This window comes from Saccoglossus kowalevskii, chromosome 4 (assembly GCF_978046115.1).
Source record: "Saccoglossus kowalevskii chromosome 4, keSacKowa6.1, whole genome shotgun sequence".
Classification (NCBI taxonomy): Eukaryota; Metazoa; Hemichordata; class Enteropneusta; family Harrimaniidae; genus Saccoglossus; species Saccoglossus kowalevskii.
In genome coordinates this window covers 28,883,949-28,896,411 of record NC_140644.1, presented here as the reverse complement: position 1 = coordinate 28,896,411, position 12,463 = coordinate 28,883,949, and the positions used below count along the sequence as shown (strand labels likewise).

The 12,463-nt window shown below is 37.8% G+C and overlaps 5 non-coding genes across 5 annotated transcripts; all 5 read left to right on the top strand.

The window, feature by feature from the left end:
* Window positions 1-935: 935 nt before the first annotated feature.
* TRNAI-UAU (transfer RNA isoleucine (anticodon UAU)) lies at window positions 936-1,035 on the top strand. The gene is made up of 2 exons: window positions 936-973; window positions 1,000-1,035. It is a non-coding gene; the product is annotated as a tRNA-Ile (tRNA).
* A 1,375-nt stretch (window positions 1,036-2,410) lies between these two features.
* TRNAI-UAU (transfer RNA isoleucine (anticodon UAU)) lies at window positions 2,411-2,510 on the top strand. Its single transcript has 2 exons — window positions 2,411-2,448; window positions 2,475-2,510. It is a non-coding gene; the product is annotated as a tRNA-Ile (tRNA).
* A 3,040-nt stretch (window positions 2,511-5,550) lies between these two features.
* Window positions 5,551-5,650, top strand: TRNAI-UAU (transfer RNA isoleucine (anticodon UAU)). The gene is made up of 2 exons: window positions 5,551-5,588; window positions 5,615-5,650. It is a non-coding gene; the product is annotated as a tRNA-Ile (tRNA).
* Window positions 5,651-9,444: 3,794 nt separating this feature from the next.
* Window positions 9,445-9,544, top strand: TRNAI-UAU (transfer RNA isoleucine (anticodon UAU)). Its single transcript has 2 exons — window positions 9,445-9,482; window positions 9,509-9,544. It is a non-coding gene; the product is annotated as a tRNA-Ile (tRNA).
* A 1,375-nt stretch (window positions 9,545-10,919) lies between these two features.
* TRNAI-UAU (transfer RNA isoleucine (anticodon UAU)) lies at window positions 10,920-11,019 on the top strand. Its single transcript has 2 exons — window positions 10,920-10,957; window positions 10,984-11,019. It is a non-coding gene; the product is annotated as a tRNA-Ile (tRNA).
* Window positions 11,020-12,463: the final 1,444 nt, after the last annotated feature.

Genomic DNA, 12,463 nt, shown 5'->3' with positions numbered 1-12,463 from the left:
TCACAGTACATTGTCATGCGTAGACCGACCGCCGTATAGCTTCGTAGCACTTATCGTCTTGGCTATAAGGTCAAACGCGGAACAGAGGGCTACATTGAAAGATATCTACCGCTATATAGAGACACCTTTTCCGTATTATCGGGTGAAGAGCCCTGGCTGGAAGAATTCAATCCGTCAAAACCTCTCTGTAAAAAATTGCTTCATCAAGAGTCCTCGTAGTATACATGACCTGACTCACGGTCATTTCTGGAGACTAGCAGAGGGTTGGAAAGAAATGTTTGCTGAAAGCGACTTCCGCCGCTGTCGTCGAGGATATTAGAAATCCAATAACCACGAGTTTATAACAACTAACAGCCAAGCGAACGAGGATTATATTGCGCGATATAAACCTGAAAGCACGCCGTCGTCGGTGGAGTCATGCAAGAAAAAGACGCCAAATTACGTTTCCTTGATTACACATAGCGAGAGAACACAAGAAAGACATGTAAACGGAAATGAGTTTAGTGACTTTAGTATTGCCAAAATACTACGTTGTCAGTCGAAACGAAAAGCCGGACACTGTGATGTATTGGATAATAAAAGGATTAAACGTGTTGGACGTATTGTTAGTAATGTCAAAAAAGACACTGAGCGTGACATTCCTGGCCAATTTTTCAATGCAAGTAGTCAGATATCTTCAATTCGAGTCATTTTGTATTACCCACCAGTTTCAAGAAAGTTTTAATAATAAACCGTGCTGCTAAATATCAGCTACGTGTGAGTGTATTTGTTCTGTATATGTATTACTTTTAACTTATATTCGTACAATTATATATGAACCGTCAAATTTAAATAAAGAGAACTAATATTAAAATTCCACGAGATTTCTGACGCAAGTTGTATTGAACAAAATGCGGTTATACTATTGAAAGTGCACTCAATTGTTTGTTTCATCTTCCCCAGTGGCACAATCGGTTAGCGCGCCGTACTTATATGGCAGTACTGCTCTGTTACTGAGTAATGCGGAGGTTGTGAGTTCGAGCCTCACCTGGGGAATGAGTATGTTTTGAATCCACGAATTGGAGAATAATTGAATCGAAACATTTCCAAATCGCAAATTCCATTCGCGATCCAATCTCCAGCATTTATTTTATATAATTTAAATGACATCGATCGCCATTTTTATTGTCACAAAATTGAAAATACCTAGAATTTGAGTCAAACACCTGTTTAACCCGACTCAATTAAAATGGATAAATGGCATCACAGCTTGCGTATATATCTAACGATAATTGCATGCAATCCTGTGAAGTGCTGTTTTTTACTTATTTATTTACCCAGTGGTTACAAAGCCTGCTAAAAACGTCCAGTGGTGATGCATTATTCAAGTAGAATAATAGATGTCATTGACTTGCTTAAGGCGGTTATATAATTCTACTATTTTGAGGGCGCTGTTAAGCAGACTGTTTGTTGGAGCGCCATCTTGTGATCGTTTACTGATTGGCATATTGAAATTTCGGATGATCTATGTTCATTTCAAGAATGATATTCAATAATTTTCACGTATATTACATTTCATTCATCCATGCTATAAAACAATAACCCAATACACTTTATATAGATTATGTAACAGGTGAGGTATTTATGAAAGTGCGAAGCACATGTTAATACGGATATCACAATAGGTGAATTTGTTCGATTATCGCCAATAAGTGCTGATTGTAATTAGGGGTTAATGGCATTTGATTTCCTGCTCTCTGATTCTCTGAAATGTTTGCTGAAAGCGACTTCCGCCGCCGTCGTCGAGGATATAAGAAATCCAATAACCACGAGTTTATAACAACTAACAGCCAAGCGAACGAGGATTATATTGCGCGATATAAACCTGAAAGCACGCCGTCGTCGATGGAGTCATGCAAGAAAAAGACGCCAAATTACGTTTCCTCGATTACACATAGCGAGAGAACACAAGAAAGACATGTAAACGGAAATGAGTTTAGTGACTTTAGTATTGCCAAAATACTACGTTGTCAGTCGAAACGAAAAGCCGGACACTGTGATGTATCGAACAATAAAAGGATTAAACGTGTTGGACGTATTGTTAGTAATGTCACAAAAGACACTGCGCGTGACATTCCTGGCCAATCTTTCAATGCAAGTAGTCAGATATCTTCAATTCGAGTCATTTTGTATTACCCACCAGTTTCAAGAAAGTTTTAATAATAAACCGTGCTGCTAAATATCAGCTACGTATGAGTGCATTTGTTCTGTATATGTTTTACTTTTAACTTATATTCGTACAATTATATATAAACCGTAAAATTTAAATAAAGAGAACTAATATTAAAATTCCACGAGATTTCTGACGCAAGTTGTTTTGAACAAAATGCGGTTATACTATTGAAAGTGCACTCAATTGTTTGTTTCATCTTCCCCAGTGGCACAATCGGTTAGCGCGCCGTACTTATATGGCAGTACTGCTCTGTTACTGAGTAATGCGGAGGTTGTGAGTTCGAGCCTCACCTGGGGAATGAGTATGTTTTGAATCCACGAATTGGAGAATAATTGAATCGAAACATTTCCAAATCGCAAATTCCATTCGCGATCCAATCTCTAGCATTTAGTTTCATCTAATTTAAATGACATCGATCGCCATTTATATGGTCGCAAAATTGCAAATACGTCGAATTTGAGTTAAACACCTGCTTAACCCGACTCAATTAAAATGGATAAATGGCATCACAGCTTGCGTATATATCTAACGATAATTGCATGCAATCCTGTGAAGTGCTGTTTTTTACTTATTTATTTACCCAGTGGTTACAAAGCCTGCTAAAAACGTCCAGTGGTGATGCATTATTCAAGTAGAATAATAGATGTCATTGACTTGCTTAAGGCGGTTATATAATTTTACGATTTTGAGGGCGCTGTTAAGCAGACTGTTTGTTGGAGCGCCATCTTGTGATCATTTACTGATTGGCATATTGTAATCACGGATGATCTATGCTCATTTCATGAATGACATTCAATAATATTCACGCACACTACATTTCATTTATGCATGCTATAAAACAATAACCCAATACACTTTATATAGATTATGTAACAGGTGAGATATTTATGAAAGTGCGAAGCACATGTTATTACGGATATCACAATAGGTGAATTTGTTCGATTATCGCCAATAAGTGCTGATTGTAATTAGGGGTTAATGGCATTTGATTTCCTGCTCTCTGATTGGGTTATTTTGAATAATATGCAGATTTCAAGGTGACATATGGTCTACCTTGTTGACTCAAGCCATTCTTAAATTCACAAAAATTACATCATTCAAGATGACGATGCACAATCCAAGAGGTAACTTAATGTATGCTGCAGATATTTACTCACGCACACAGCATATATATGCCAATCCACCGTATACCAGTAATTTCAACTCTCACAATAGATTGTCATGCATAGACCGACCGCCGTATAGCTTCGTAGCACTTATCGTCTTGGCTATAAGGTCATACGCTGAACAGAGGGCTACATTGAAAGATATCTACTGCTATATAGAGACAACTTTTCCGTATTATCGTGAGAAGAGCCCTTGCTGGAAGAAATCAATCCGTCATAACCTCTCTTTGAACAATTGCTTCATCAAGAGTTCTCGTAGTATACATGACCTGACTCACGGTCATTTCTGGAGACTAGCAGAGGGTTGGAAAGAAATGTTTGCTGAAAGCGACTTCCGCCGCCGTCGTCGAGGATATAAGAAATCTAATAACCACGAGTTTATAACAACTATCAGCCAAGCGAACGAGGATTATATTGCGCGATATAAACCTGAAAGCACGCCGTCGTCGGTGGAGTTATGCAAGAAAAAGACGCCAAATTACGTTTCCTCGATTACACATAGCGAGAGAACACAAGAAAGACATGTAAACGGAAATGAGTTTAGTGACTTTAGTATTGCCAAAATACTACGTTGTCAGTCGAAACGAAAAGCCGGACACTGTGATGTATTGGATAATAAAAGGATTAAACGTGTTGGACGTATTGTTAGTAATGTCACAAAAGACACTGCGCGTGACATTCCTGGCCAATCTTTCAATGCAAGTAGTCAGATATCTTCAATTCGAGTCATTTTGTATTACCCACCAGTTTCAAGAAAGTTTTAATAATAAACCGTGCTGTTAAATATCAGCTACGTATGAGTGTATTTGTTCTGTATATGTATAACTTTAAACTTATATTCGTACAATTATATAAGAACCGTCAAATTTAAATAAAGAAAACTAATATTAAAATTCCACGATATTTCTGACGCAAGTGGTATTGAACAAAATGCGGTTATTCTATTGAAAGTGCACTCAATTGTTTGTTTCATCTTTCCCAGTGGCACAATCGGTTAGCGCGCCTTACTTATATGGCAGTACTGCTCTGTTACTGAGTAATGCGGAGGGTGTGAGTTCGAGCCTCACCTGGGGAATGAGTATGTTTTGAATCCACGAATTGGAGAATAAAAGTGTTCCCACAACAAATATTTTCGACTAAAAACGGCCATATGCCCTGAAAGAATCGAACAGAGCTTGACATGTATGAATAATTTATTGGGCTTAAAAGAAAAACGTGTCAAATTTAGTTATAGCCATAACTTTTTTAGCGCGGATGTTGCCAACAAATGTAAAAAAAAATCGTGAATTTCATAGATTCGAATAAAATAAAGCAAGCGATTGATAAGGATGATTATTAATATTTTCCCCGATGCTCTTCGATTTTTTAGGGGTTATCGTGAGAAGAGCCCTTGCTGGAAGAAATCAATCCGTCATAACCTCTCTTTGAACAATTGCTTCATCAAGAGTCCTCGTAGTATACATGACCTGACTCACGGTCATTTCTGGAGACTAGCAGAGGGTTGGAAAGAAATGTTTGCTGAAAGCGACTTCCGCCGCCGTCGTCGAGGATATAAGAAATCCAATAACCACGAGTTTATAACAACTAACAGCCAAGCGAACGAGGATTATATTGCGCGATATAAACCTGAAAGCACGCCGTCGTCGGTGGAGTCATGCAAGAAAAAGACGCCAAATTACGTTTCCTTGATTACACATAGCGAGAGAACACAAGAAAGACATGTAAACGGAAATGAGTTTAGTGACTTTAGTATTGCCAAAATACTACGTTGTCAGTCGAAACGAAAAGCCGGACACTGTGATGTATTGGGTAATAAAAGGATTAAACGTGTTGGACGTATTGTTAGTAATGTCACAAAAGACACTGAGCGTGACATTCCTGGCCAATTTTTCAATGCAAGTAGTCAGATATCTTCAATTCGAGTCATTTTGTATTACCCACCAGTTTCAAGAAAGTTTTAATAATAAACCGTGCTGCTAAATATCAGCTACGTGTGAGTGTATTTGTTCTGTATATGTATTACTTTTAACTTATATTCGTACAATTATATATGAACCGTCACATTTAAATAAAGAGAACTAATATTAAAATTCCACGAGATTTCTGACGCAAGTTGTATTGAACAAAATGCGGTTATACTATTGAAAGTGCACTCAATTGTTTGTTTCATCTTCCCCAGTGGCACAATCGGTTAGCGCGCCGTACTTATATGGCAGTACTGCTCTGTTACTGAGTAATGCGGAGGTTGTGAGTTCGAGCCTCACCTGGGGAATGAGTATGTTTTGAATCCACGAATTGGAGAATAATTGAATCGAAACATTTCCAAATCGCAAATTCCATTCGCGATCCAATCTCCAGCATTTATTTTATATAATTTAAATGACATCGATCGCCATTTTTTATTGTCACAAAATTGAAAATACCTAGAATTTGAGTCAAACACCTGTTTAACCCGACTCAATTAAAATGGATAAATGGCATCACAGCTTGCGTATATATCTAACGATAATTGCATGCAATCCTGTGAAGTGCTGTTTTTTACTTATTTATTTACCCAGTGGTTACAAAGCCTGCTAAAAACGTCCAGTGGTGATGCATTATTCAAGTAGAATAATAGATGTCATTGACTTGCTTAAGGCGGTTATATAATTTTACGATTTTGAGGGCGCTGTTAAGCAGACTGTTTGTTGGAGCGCCATCTTGTGATCGTTTACTGATTGGCATATTGAAATCACGAATGATCTATGCTCATTTCATGAATGACATTCAATAATTTTCACGCACATTACATTTCATTTATGCATGCTATAAAACAATACCCCAATACACTTTATATAGATTATGTAACAGGTGAGGTATTTATGAAAGTGCGAAGCACATGTTATTACGGATATCACAATAGGTGAATTTGTTCGATTATCGCCAATAAGTGCTGATTGTAATTAGGGGTTAATGGCATTTGATTTCCTGCTCTCTGATTGGGTTATTTTGAATAATATGCAGATTTCAAGGTGACTTAAGTTCTACCTTGTTTACTCAAACCATTCTTAAATTCACAAAAAATACATCATTCGAGATGACGATGCACAATCCAAGAGGTAACGTAATGTATGCTGCAGATGTTTACTCACGCATACAGCATATGTATGCCAATCCACCGTATACCAGTAATTTCAACTCTCACAGTACATTGTTATGCGTAGACCGACCGCCGTATAGCCTAGTAGCACTTATCGTCTTGGCTATAAGGTCAAACGCGGAACAGAGGGCTACATTGAAAGATATCTACCGCTATATAGAGACAACTTTTCCGTATTATCGGGTGAAGAGCCCTGGCTGGAAGAATTCAATCCGTCAAAACCTCTCTGTAAACAATTGCTTCATCAAGAGTCCTCGTAGTATACATGACCTGACTCACGGTCGTTTCTGGAGACTAGCGGAGGGTTGGAAAGAAATGTTTTCTGAAAGCGACTTCCGCCGTCGTCGTCGAGGATATTAGAAATCCAATAACCACGAGTTTATAACAACGAACAGCCAAGCGAACGAGGATTATATTACCCGATATAAACCTGAAAGCACGTCGTCGTCGGTGGAGTCATGCAAGAAACATATGCCAAATTACGTTTCCTCGATTACACGTAGCGAGAGAACACAAGAAAGACATGTAAACGGAAAACAGTTTAGTGACTTTAGTATTGCCAAAATACTGAGCTGTCAGCCGAAACGAAAAGCCGGCCACTGTGATGTATCGGACAATAAAAGGATTAAACATGTTGGACGTATTGTTCGTAATGACACAAAAGACTCTGCGCGTGACATTCCTGGTCAATCTTTCAATGCAAGTAGTCAGATTTCTTCAAGTCGAGTCATTTTGTATTACCCACCAGTTTCAAGAAAGTTTTAATAATAAACCGTGCTGCTAAATATCAGCTACGTATGAGTGTATTTGTTCTGTATATGTATTACTTTAAACTTATATTCGTACAATTATATATGAACCGTCAAATTTAAAATAAAGAGAACTAATATTAAAATTCCACGACATTTCTGACGCAAGTTGTATTAAACAAAATGCGGTTATCCTATTGAAAGTGCACTCAATGGGTTGTTTCATCTTCCCCAGTGGCACAATCGGTTAGAGCGCCCTACTTATATGGCAGTACTGCTCTGTTACTGAGTAATGCGTAATGCGAAGGTTGTGAGTTCGAGCCTCACCTGTGGAATGAGTATGTTTTGGATCCACGAATTGGAGAAAAATTGAATCGAAACATTTCCAAATCGCAAATTCCATTCGCAATCCAATCTCCAGCATTTATTTCATCTAATTTAAATGACATCGATCGCCACTTTTATGGTCACAAAATTGCAAATACGTCGAATTTGAGTTAAACACCTGATTAACCCGATTCAATTAAAATGGATAAATGGCATCACAGCTGACGTATAAATCTAACGATAATTGCTTGCAATCCTGTGAAGTGCTGTTTTTTACTTATTTATTTACCCAGTGTTTACAAAGCCTGCTAAAAACGTCCAGTGGTGATGCATTATTCAGGTAGAAGAATGGATGTCACTGACTTGCTTAAGACGGTTATATAATTCTACGATTTTGAGGGCGCTGTTAAGCAGACTGTTTGTTGGAGCGCCATCTTGTGATCGTTTACTGATTGGCATATTGAAATCACGGATGATCTATGCTCATTTCATGAATGACATTCAATAATTTTCACGTACATTACATTTCATTTATGCATGCTATAAAACAATAACCCAATACACTTTATATAGATTATGTAACAGGTGAGGTATTTATGAAAGTGCGAAGCACATGTTATTACGGATATCACAATAGGTGAATTTCTTCGGTTATCGCCAATAAGTGCTGAATTGTAATTAGGGGTTAATGGCATTTGATTTCCTGCTCTCTGATTGGGTTATTTTGAATAATATGCAGATTTCAAGGTGACTTAACGTCTACCTTGTTGACTCAAACCATTCTTAAATTCACAAAAAATACATCATTCGAGATGACGATGCACAATCCAAGAGGTAACGTAATGTATGCTGCAGATGTTTACTCACGCATACAGTATATGTATGCCAATCCACCTTATACCAGTAATTTCAACTCTCACAGTACATTGTCATGCGTAGACCGACCGCCGTATAGCTTCGTAGCACTTATCGTCTTGGCTATAAGGTCAAACGCGGAACAGAGGGCTACATTGAAAGATATCTACCGCTATATAGAGACACCTTTTCCGTATTATCGGGTGAAGAGCCCTGGCTGGAAGAATTCAATCCGTCAAAACCTCTCTGTAAAAAATTGCTTCATCAAGAGTCCTCGTAGTATACATGACCTGACTCACGGTCATTTCTGGAGACTAGCAGAGGGTTGGAAAGAAATGTTTGCTGAAAGCGACTTCCGCCGCTGTCGTCGAGGATATTAGAAATCCAATAACCACGAGTTTATAACAACTAACAGCCAAGCGAACGAGGATTATATTGCGCGATATAAACCTGAAAGCACGCCGTCGTCGGTGGAGTCATGCAAGAAAAAGACGCCAAATTACGTTTCCTTGATTACACATAGCGAGAGAACACAAGAAAGACATGTAAACGGAAATGAGTTTAGTGACTTTAGTATTGCCAAAATACTACGTTGTCAGTCGAAACGAAAAGCCGGACACTGTGATGTATTGGATAATAAAAGGATTAAACGTGTTGGACGTATTGTTAGTAATGTCAAAAAAGACACTGAGCGTGACATTCCTGGCCAATCTTTCAATGCAAGTAGTCAGATATCTTCAATTCGAGTCATTTTGTATTACCCACCAGTTTCAAGAAAGTTTTAATAATAAACCGTGCTGCTAAATATCAGCTACGTGTGAGTGTATTTGTTCTGTATATGTATTACTTTTAACTTATATTCGTACAATTATATATGAACCGTCAAATTTAAATAAAGAGAACTAATATTAAAATTCCACGAGATTTCTGACGCAAGTTGTATTGAACAAAATGCGGTTATACTATTGAAAGTGCACTCAATTGTTTGTTTCATCTTCCCCAGTGGCACAATCGGTTAGCGCGCCGTACTTATATGGCAGTACTGCTCTGTTACTGAGTAATGCGGAGGTTGTGAGTTCGAGCCTCACCTGGGGAATGAGTATGTTTTGAATCCACGAATTGGAGAATAATTGAATCGAAACATTTCCAAATCGCAAATTCCATTCGCGATCCAATCTCCAGCATTTATTTTATATAATTTAAATGACATCGATCGCCATTTTTATTGTCACAAAATTGAAAATACCTAGAATTTGAGTCAAACACCTGTTTAACCCGACTCAATTAAAATGGATAAATGGCATCACAGCTTGCGTATATATCTAACGATAATTGCATGCAATCCTGTGAAGTGCTGTTTTTTACTTATTTATTTACCCAGTGGTTACAAAGCCTGCTAAAAACGTCCAGTGGTGATGCATTATTCAAGTAGAATAATAGATGTCATTGACTTGCTTAAGGCGGTTATATAATTCTACTATTTTGAGGGCGCTGTTAAGCAGACTGTTTGTTGGAGCGCCATCTTGTGATCGTTTACTGATTGGCATATTGAAATTTCGGATGATCTATGTTCATTTCAAGAATGATATTCAATAATTTTCACGTATATTACATTTCATTCATCCATGCTATAAAACAATAACCCAATACACTTTATATAGATTATGTAACAGGTGAGGTATTTATGAAAGTGCGAAGCACATGTTAATACGGATATCACAATAGGTGAATTTGTTCGATTATCGCCAATAAGTGCTGATTGTAATTAGGGGTTAATGGCATTTGATTTCCTGCTCTCTGATTCTCTGAAATGTTTGCTGAAAGCGACTTCCGCCGCCGTCGTCGAGGATATAAGAAATCCAATAACCACGAGTTTATAACAACTAACAGCCAAGCGAACGAGGATTATATTGCGCGATATAAACCTGAAAGCACGCCGTCGTCGATGGAGTCATGCAAGAAAAAGACGCCAAATTACGTTTCCTCGATTACACATAGCGAGAGAACACAAGAAAGACATGTAAACGGAAATGAGTTTAGTGACTTTAGTATTGCCAAAATACTACGTTGTCAGTCGAAACGAAAAGCCGGACACTGTGATGTATCGAACAATAAAAGGATTAAACGTGTTGGACGTATTGTTAGTAATGTCACAAAAGACACTGCGCGTGACATTCCTGGCCAATCTTTCAATGCAAGTAGTCAGATATCTTCAATTCGAGTCATTTTGTATTACCCACCAGTTTCAAGAAAGTTTTAATAATAAACCGTGCTGCTAAATATCAGCTACGTATGAGTGCATTTGTTCTGTATATGTTTTACTTTTAACTTATATTCGTACAATTATATATAAACCGTAAAATTTAAATAAAGAGAACTAATATTAAAATTCCACGAGATTTCTGACGCAAGTTGTTTTGAACAAAATGCGGTTATACTATTGAAAGTGCACTCAATTGTTTGTTTCATCTTCCCCAGTGGCACAATCGGTTAGCGCGCCGTACTTATATGGCAGTACTGCTCTGTTACTGAGTAATGCGGAGGTTGTGAGTTCGAGCCTCACCTGGGGAATGAGTATGTTTTGAATCCACGAATTGGAGAATAATTGAATCGAAACATTTCCAAATCGCAAATTCCATTCGCGATCCAATCTCTAGCATTTAGTTTCATCTAATTTAAATGACATCGATCGCCATTTATATGGTCGCAAAATTGCAAATACGTCGAATTTGAGTTAAACACCTGCTTAACCCGACTCAATTAAAATGGATAAATGGCATCACAGCTGACGTATAAATCTAACGATAATTGCTTGCAATCCTGTGAAGTGCTGTTTTTTACTTATTTATTTACCCAGTGTTTACAAAGCCTGCTAAAAACGTCCAGTGGTGATGCATTATTCAGGTAGAAGAATAGATGTCATTGACTTGCTTAAGACGGTTATATAATTCTACTATTTTGAGGGCGCTGTTAAGCAGACTGTTTGTTGGAGCGCCATCTTGTGATCGTTTACTGATTGGCAAATTGAAATTACGGATGATCTATGTTCATTTCAAGAATGATATTCAATAATTTTCGCGTACATTACATGTCATTCATCCATGCTATAAAACAATAACCCAATACAGTTTATATAGATTATGTAACAGGTGAGATATTTATGAAAGTGCAAATCACATGATATTACGGATAACACAATAGGTAAATTTGTTCGATTATCGCCATTAAGTGCTGTATTTTAATTAGGGGTTAATGCCATTTGTTTTCCTGCTCTCTGATTGGGTTATTTTGAATAATATGCAGATTTCAAGGTGACATATGGTCTACCTTGTTGACTCAAGCCATTCTTAAATTCACAAAAATTACATCATTCGAGATGACGATGCACAATCCAAGAGGTAACTTAATGTATGCTGCAGATATTTACTCACGCACACAGTATATGTATGCCAATCCACCGTATACCAGTAATTTCAACTCTCACAATAGATTGTCATGCATAGACCGACCGCCGTATAGCTTCGTAGCACTTATCGTCTTGGCTATAAGGTCATACGCGGAACAGAGGGCTACATTGAAAGATATCTACCGCTATATAGAGACAACTTTTCCGTATTATCGTGAGAAGAGCCCTTGCTGGAAGAAATCAATCCGCCATAACCTCTCTTTGAACAATTGCTTCATCAAGAGTCCTCGTAGTATACATGACCTGACTCACGGTCATTTCTGGAGACTAGCAGAGGGTTGGAAAGAAATGTTTGCTGAAAGCGACTTCCGCCGCCGTCGTCGAGGATATAAGAAATCCAATAGCCACGAGTTTATAACAACTAACAGCCAAGCGAACGAGGATTATATTGCGCGATATAAACCTGAAAGCACGCCGTCGTCGGTGGAGTCATGCAAGAAAAAGACGCCAAATTACGTTTCCTCGATTACACATAGCGAGAGAACACAAGAAAGACATGTAAACGGAAATGAGTTTAGTGACTTTAGTATTGCCAAAATACTACGTTGT